The following is an 8,812-nucleotide window of genomic DNA, read 5'->3' on the forward strand; positions in this document are numbered from 1 at the left end:
TCTACATGAAACTTCGACCATAACAAGGTAATCAAAAGTAAATTACAAACACGGAGATAATTGAACAAGAAAACTATGACAAATACAAGAAAAACTAATAAGTGATTGCTAAAAGAAACAAAAGGATGTGCTAGTAGTCTGATTATTTTGTTACGTACAAAAATCAAAACTTTGTAGGAGTAATTTAAGCCTACCTATATGTCTACATGAAAGTCATCAAAGGCTTCTCCAAAAAAAGTACCAAGTAGTGTAAGTCCAGTGCCAAAAATCTCAACTACTCCAATGGTGGAAATCACCAAATCAAAAATAGCTTAAATGCCGTCTTGGAAAAAAAAATTGGTTTTCAACAAACAATTTGATTGGGAGCAAAAAAAGAGTTTTCCTGAATCATAGAAAACAATTTTCAAAAACTGTTTTTGTTTAGTAACGTTTTTGTTTTCTATTTTCAAAAACTTGTTTTTGGGAATATAAAGAAAAAATAATTTTCTTGTATTTTTGAAATCAAAACATGTTTGGTTAATTGAAATTAAAAACATAGTTTTTTGAAGAAAAAAAATAGAAAATACTAATATATGTTGTTACTAGAATTGAATTCTAATGCTAATTCATTAAATGAGACAAATTTATTAAATTAAATGCGTATTTTCATTGATTTTTAAAAATTAAAAACTGAAAACAATCTTTTATATTTTTTAGTTTTCTTCACAAATTGAGTTTTGAGAATGATTTTTGTTTTCTGTTCATTTTTAGTTGCCAAACAAGTTTTTTAGTTTCAAAAATAGAAAATTGTTTTTGGAAATAGAAAATATGGAGAAAAAATAGTTACTAAACATACCTTTAGAGTCATTCTCACTTATATGATTGTTATCAAATTTACGAAATCTATATTTTCATTATTTATGAATAAAAGGAACTAATGTGAAAATCACATGGTGTTGATTATATAATCCTCGTCCCCCGGTCCCCCTAAAGGTTTGTAGTGTGTGCTAGAACAAGTACTGTGTCATAAAAAATTTACCATTCAGTTGAACTCTTTGTTTGCATATTTTAGTTCCGAGGAGCTTTTCTCTAATCAAATTTAGTTGAGCTACAACATCACTAATGTTCATCCTCTCTCTTGGGAATTCCATAGAACAAGAAACTCCAATTTCAAATATAAAAATCAAGCACTCTAAAATTTTGGGACATCCAATTCGATTTTGACTATGAGTAACATTTGTCCTTGTTTCCATATCTTCTTTTTCCAAATGAAGAGTAGGGTCCACAATGTCAATCATCCGTTTGAGCGAAACTCCATTAACAAAATCATGAAGGTTAAAGCTATCTTTGAACATGTTATCTGTGGGTCTTTTCCCCTTGAACATCTCCAAAAATAATATACCATAACTATAGATATTACCATTGGTTGAGACCTCGTTTCCCGTACCATACTCTGTAATTGCAAAAAACATTTATTATTTGATTGATCTAGTTCCATATTAAAAAACAAGGGGAAAGATATAATCTCACAAGTTATGCAACATATAATTGGAAAAATATTATGACAAGCAAAAAAAGCTTTTTAAAGACATGCTCAATTTTGTACAGGACATTCTTACTTGAGTTATATTTCATCCTTGAAAATATATTATGAAATATTGTGAAAAAACATAAACTAAACAAAAGAAATGGTAAAGTTATTTAACTGGAGGAGCATAACCAATTGTCCCTCTTAATCTGATAGAGTTTGATTGATTAGTGGAACAATCTTGGCTGGCCTCAAGAAGGAACTTGGCCAAGCCAAAGTCCCCCACATGTCTGATCATTTCATCATCGAGAAGAACATTGCTAGGCTTGAGGTCGCAATGAACAATTTTTGTATGAAAATGATGATGAAGATATTCTAATGCATTCGCAACATCAATGGCAATATTTAGTCTTTGAAGAATATTCAAATTTGTTTCTTCCAAAGGAGCCTCATTTGTACTTGCAGTTGGATGCAACCGGTCATCTAGATTGCCATTACTCATGAACTCATATACCAGTGCTTTGAAATCATGACCTTGATAGTCAACAGTTGAACATGTTGTGAGTACCTTAACAAGATTTCAATGTCTAATATTTCGCAAAGCGTCGCATTCAGCAATGAAACTCTTGGAAGCTCCATGGTGAAAAAGTTTGAGCACCTTGACAGCAACTATATGTCTATCTTGATCAAGAATCCCTCTATACACAGATCCAAAACTTCCCACACCAATTAAATTAGTGAAGGAGAATGCATCTGTAGCTTTTAGGAGACATTGGTAAGATACATTCAAAAGTAAATTTTGTGAATTATTTAAAATACTTTCTCTCCTCTTTTGTTTAAAAGAGAAGAGAAATAGAAATGAAATCACCAAGGCTACTCCAAAAGGCCAAGAAAGTATAGAGATTATTAGCTTCAAGGAATGAGTCAACTTCCTTTTCTCAGATTTGTTGTATTGGCAAACAGGAAGCTTGAACTTAAGCACGCCTCCACATAGCTCAATATTTCCCTTAATTGAAGTTGCACTTATGTTCTTGAAAACTCCCTCTATTGGTACCTCACCCTCAAAGTTAACACCGTATTCCGAGAACCAGTGCACCAACTACTGGAGAAAGTTTGTAAGGAACCCTACTTCAGATGGCCTAATAAGATGGTCGGGGACCCTACAAAGCGAAATCAGAATCTTTTCTGCCAGTATCATTAGGATGTGGGTCATACCACCGAGAATTGTCGGACTCTCTGGAACAGCTTGTTAGCGAAGGGAAATTAAAGCAGCACCTGTACCAACCTAACGAGCAAGGCAGTCAGTCCGGCTCAAATAATCAGAAGAATAACTCATCTCGGTTGCCCTTGGGTATGATTAACGTCATCTTCGCTGCACTTTGCAGGACCGGTTCTTGTCCTACCAGGGTGATGGTAGTCTCACACTCCCAGGCCGAGGAGTCAGGCTCAAAGCCGAAGTGGATGAAAGGGAATGTGCCTGTCTTGGGATTTTTAAAGGAGGATAAGGTTGGGACCATCTAACCCCATGATGATGCCCTGGTGGTCACTCTGAGGATAGGGAATTACGACTTCAAAAGGGTGATGATCGATCAAGGCAGCGGCACGGATATTATGTACCCTGACTTATTTAAGGGGCTAAGGTTGAAACTAAAGGATCTCACTCCTTATGACTCGCCTCTGATAAGCTTTGAAGGGAAAGCTAGCATACCAAAGGGACAGATTCGATTGCCTGTACAGTCGAGCCCGAAAACGGTGGAGGTGGATTTTATTATGATTAACGCATACTCCCCATATACAGCCATCCTTGCCAGGCCTTGGTTACACGCTTTGGGTGCTGTCTCCTCAACTTTGCATGTTAAAGTAAAATTCCCCTCAGGAGAATTCATTGAAGAAATTCTTGGCAGCCAAATAGTGGCAAGGCAATGTATATCGGCTGCAGTACTACACCAAGCCAAGTCAAAGTCCTTGGCCTCGGTTATGAAGGACTTATAACAATTAACGACTTTGGATGCACTTGACATGGTGACAGCAAAGGAAGCCATGTGTGAAGACTTGGAGAAGTTTCTGATAGCCGATGATCCCGAAAGGTTCTTTCAAGTTGGCGCACGTTTACCACACCAAGAGAAGATGGAGTTGGTGGAATTTTTGAAAGATAGCATCGATGTCTTTGCTTGGGATTCCTATGAGGCTCCGGGGGTTGACCCAAACTTCATTTGCCATCATCTGAACGTCAACCCCGCCGTTATTCCAAGAAGGCAACCACCTCGGCGTTCCTCCAAGGAACATTCCGAGGCTGTTAAAGAAGAAATGCTTAAGCTCAAAAGGGCTGGGCCTATTAAAGAAGTTTTCTACCCAAAGTGGTTGGCGCATACAGTGGTAGTGAAAAAGAAGAACGAAAAGTGGAGAGTATGTGTGGATTTTACAGATCTAAACAGAGCCTGCCCAAAGGACTCGTTCCCGATGCCACGCATTGATCAACTTGTGGATGCCACGGTCGGACATCCTCGGATGAGCTTTTTAGATGTCTTCCAGGGCTATCACCAAATTCCATTGGCGGCAGAAGATCAGGAGAAGACCGCTTTCATTACTCCAACGGGGAACTATCACTATAAAGTGATGTCGTTTGGATTGAAGAATGTGGGAGCTACTTACCAAAGGATGATGAGCAGAATGTTTAAGTCGCAACTTGGAAAGACCATCGAGGTATATGTGGATGATATGGTGGTGAAAAGTAAGGCAATACCTACGCACGTGAAAGATCTAGACGACACCTTTCAAATACTTAGAAAGTACAAGCTGCGCCTTAACGCCTCAAAGTGTTCTTTTGGGGTGGGCTCCGGAAAGTTCCTAGGCTACGTGGTGACTCATAGAGGGATAGAGATGAACCCGGCGCAGGTCAGAGCCATCCAAGGCTTATAGCCACCTCGGAATCCAAAAGAAATTCAGAAGTTGACCGGAATGATCGCTGCTTTCAGCAGATTTATCTCTTGGTTAGCTGACAGGTGCAGGCCTTTCTTCCAACTGTTGAATAAATGGAAAGGATTCCAATGGTCCGAGGAGTGTGCTTCAGCTTTCCAGCAGCTCAAGGAATATCTTTTCTGGCCACTCATTATGTCTCGGCCGGAAGTTGATGAAATCCTGTTTGCATACCTAGCTGTGGCCGTCCATGTAGTAAGCCTAGTCCTTATAAGGGACGACGGCGGGGTGCAAATACCGGTCTATTATGTCAGCAAATCCTTGAATGAAGCTGAGGTGCGTTACTTGCCCTTGGAGAAAGCACTTCTAGTAGTAGTCCATGCCACGCAAAAGCTTCCTCATTATTTCCAGTCCTACACCATCATGGTTTTGACCCAATTGCCTCTCAAATCAGTGTTACGCAGTGCTGACTACTCCGAAAAGGTGGCCAAGTGGAGAACTATTTTGGGAGCTTTTGATATCAAATACATGCCGCGCACCTCAGTGAAGGGCCAGGTACTTGCAAATTTGGTGGCGGAGTTTACCGAACCACTATTAGAAGAAACTGTGAAAGAATCGCACATGGATGAAAAATCAATTGGCATGATCATGGACAAAGGACCTCCGATTTGGAAAGTGTCCGTTGATGGGGCAGCCAACCAGAAGGGATCTAGTGTCGGACTTGTTTTGGTATCCCCTGAGAGAATTGTCTTCGAAAAATCTTTGAGATTAGCGTTCTCGGCGACTAATAACGAGGCTGAGTACGAAGCAGTCTTGGTCGGTGTGAACATGGTGCGTAGGATGGGCGGAAGGGAAGTTCATATGTTCTCGGATTCTCAGTTAGTGGTCAGCCAAGTGACGAGAACCACGGAGGCAAGAGATCCAAGAATGCAAGAGTACTTGACCCAGGTTAAACGTTTACAATCTGAATTTGATTCCTTTATCCTTTCTTACGTGTCTAGAAGTGGAAACACACATGCAGACTCGTTGGCCACCTTGGTGACGTCCTCGACTCAGTGTTTGCCTAGGATTATCCTCGTCGAAGACTTGCTAGAGCCAACTTTGACCACTGCAAGTGCCATCCGTATCGACCTGATAAGGCCTGGACCTAGTTGGATGGACCCTATGGTATCTTTTCTGAAAAGCGACATTCTTCCCGAGGACAAGTCTGAGGCAGATAAGATTCTTAGAAAGGCGCCTCGTTTCTGGCTATCCGAGGATCAAAAATTGTATAAACGCTCCTTCTCCGGACCATACTTACTATGTGTGCACCCCGAGTCAACGGAGGCACTTTTGGAAGAATTGCATGAGGGTATTTGTGGAAGCCATACTGGGGGAAGGTCCTTGGCCCATAGGGCTATGACTCAGGGATATTGGTGGCCCAATATGCAGAGGGAAGCTCAGGACTATGCACGGAAGTGTGATCAATGCCAAAGGTTCGCTCTCAACATTCATCAGCTTGGGGGAGTTCTTAATCCTTTGTCTAGTCCTTGGCCTTTCACTCAATGGGGATTGGATATAGTAGGTCCTTTTTCGAGGGCTGTGGGAAACAAAAGGTGGCTACTCGTAGAAACCGACTACTTTACCAAGTGGGTCGAAGCTGAGCCCTTAGCAAATGTTAGGGATATCGACTCCAAGAAGTTTATTTGGAAGAATATTATCACTAGATTTGGGGTGCCTCACACGCTTGTTTCAGATAATGGTGTTCAATTTGATAGCAGAGCTTTCAGGAAGTATTGTAAGGACATGGGCATCATAAACAGATACTCCACCCTAGCATATCCTCAGGGAAATGGGCAGGCCGAGGCCGTTAACAAGGTCATAGTCAATGGACTCAAGAAGAGGTTGGATGATGCAAATGGTAGATAGGTAGAGGAGCTACCACATGTTTTATGGACGTATCAAACTACGCCGCGCAGATCCATTGGAGAAACACAATTCTCTATGACTTATGGGGCCGAGGCAGTGATACCCTTAGAATCTGGTTTCCCCACATTAAGGACAAGTTCTTTTAGTCCAGAAAACAACGATGGCCTCTTGGAGAAAAGCCTGGATTTGGTTGAGGAACGGCAAAAGGCTGCTATGGTCCAAATGACTTATTATTAGCAGAAGCTTAAACGAGAGTATGATACCCATGTGAAGCTAAGGCCACTTGTGCCTAGGGATCTGGTGTTGAGAAAAGTTGTGGGTACTGCCAAAAATCCAGCTTGGGGAAAGGTAGGACCAAATTGGGAAGGACCATATCGGATCATTTCTGTAGCAGGCATAGGGTCATATCGACTAGCTGATCTAGATGAAAAAATTGTACAACGCCCATGGAATGTAAACAACCTTCGAAGGTATTATTATTAATAAAAAGCACTTTTATCGTTCGTGTTTCAAATTATGAATATGTATTTGGGTTCATCTCTTACAATTTTTAAGTATCAAACAGAAACTTGGTCATGGATAGTCCTCGGACCACATACCTTATGGAAATTGATATCTTATCATTTGTTAAACAAAACCTTAGTTATGTCGGGTCCACAGACCTTCTACTTTGGGAAAATTAACATCTTAAGTTACAATTTTTAAGTATCAAACAGAAACTTGGTCATGGATAGTCCTCGGACCACATGCCTTGTGAAAATTGATATCTTATCATTTGTTAAACAAAATCTTAGTTATGTCGAGTCCACAGACCTTCTACTTTGGGGAAATTAACATCTTAGGTTACAATTTTTAAGTATCAAACAGAAACTTGGTCATGGATGGTCCTCGGACCACATACCTTGTGGAAATTGATATCTTATCATTTGTTAAACAGAACCTTAGTTATGTTGGGTCCACAGACCTTCTACTTTGAGAAAATTAACATCTCAAGTTGCAATTTTTAAGTATTAGATAAAAACTGGGACATGTATGGTCCTCGGACCACATGCCTCGTAACAATGGGCATCCCACTTATTCTAGAAAGGAAGTTTGGTTATGTCCCAAGTTAAATTCTAAGTTGAGTTTCTAATTGGATATAGTTGTTTTGCATATGTTTAGTTAGTGGGTCCTAGTTTGCAAAATATAAGCTGAGTATGTGTGCTTTCGTTTAAAGTCATGACAAGTTAAAATATTGCAAGTGGTGTAAATTGTTCCATTCTTTCATTTTTATGCTGATAAGCATTATTATACTAGAAAATTACAAGGTAAACGAAAATCAAACCAAACAGTTTATCATTAATTTCTGTCAACATACATACAAAGTCAAAATTCAACAACTTGTTACACAATAAAAAGATAAGTCCTGAATAGCCTAGATTCTAAGCCTATGAAGGGGGGTTCTGGTCAGAAGCGCTGCTAGCTTCTGTGCTTTTTAGCTCCATTTCAAAGGAGGGTTGGACTTGTTTCCCCTTGTCTACTACCGTTGGTGGAGGGACATTAGCCTCGGTGCTTTAGCTCGTAGCCTCCTCAACACCTTTACCTGCTCCTTCTCTTTATTGGAACTTGTAGGTTCTGTAGGAATAGGAGTGGGCTTTGGGATCCTAGGAGGGAGCATAGAAGGTGCTTTCTCAGGGGTAGGGGTGACAAAAGGAAGCTCTTCTATCTCCTGGATGTTTAGGGGAAGCCAAACGTTTTCAGGCTTCCTCAACTTCCAAGTTGAGGGAATCCCTACCACGTTTAAGGCTTCCTCCCAAACTTGCTGGTAGTACTCTCGGCACAGCCCAGCGAATGCCTCTGTCAACTGGTTCTCTGTCGCCTCTACCCCTTCCTTATAGGCAGCCTTCTTCGCGGCCTCCATGGAGTCCTTGAAGGAACGAGCCTCGCCCTTCATCCTGGCTAGCTCTTTTTTTAGGTCAAAGTGTTCCTCTTGAGCTTTGGATAACTCTTCATCCCTTTGGCGAAGAATCTTGCGCTGCCCCTCCACGTAGGTTCTCATCGTCCTCAGGCTGGCCTCGGCACCATCCTTTTTCCCTTTTTAGCTCCGCCAGCTACGTGGTGAGCTTTTCATTTTGAGCGAGGGCCTGGCCTAGGGACTTTTCGGTCTCCAACCGAAGCTCCAGTTCGAGCCCAACCTTCTTCTGAGAATCCTCCACCCACTTCTCAGCAGCAAAGACTTCCTGGATGGCCTGTGACGAAATGTCAAAATATCAAATGCATAAAAATGTCTCCTACAATAAGGTGCGATAAAAAATAAGGCGAAGATAAGATTTAAATGCTTACCAAGGCCAGGTCCCTTTTTAGAGAAAGGAACAGATGGAGCTGGTTCATCTTATCCAAGGCTTCCATGTCCTTGAACAGCAGAAGGGGACGTTCCAAGGCATCGGCCAGGTGGAGAGCATGGCCTTGTTGGAATGCCCTGATGTTGGATTGGGAAGAGAT

Source organism: Castanea sativa, chromosome 11 (genome assembly GCF_040712315.1).
Source record: "Castanea sativa cultivar Marrone di Chiusa Pesio chromosome 11, ASM4071231v1".
NCBI classification, from domain to species: domain Eukaryota; kingdom Viridiplantae; phylum Streptophyta; class Magnoliopsida; order Fagales; family Fagaceae; genus Castanea; species Castanea sativa.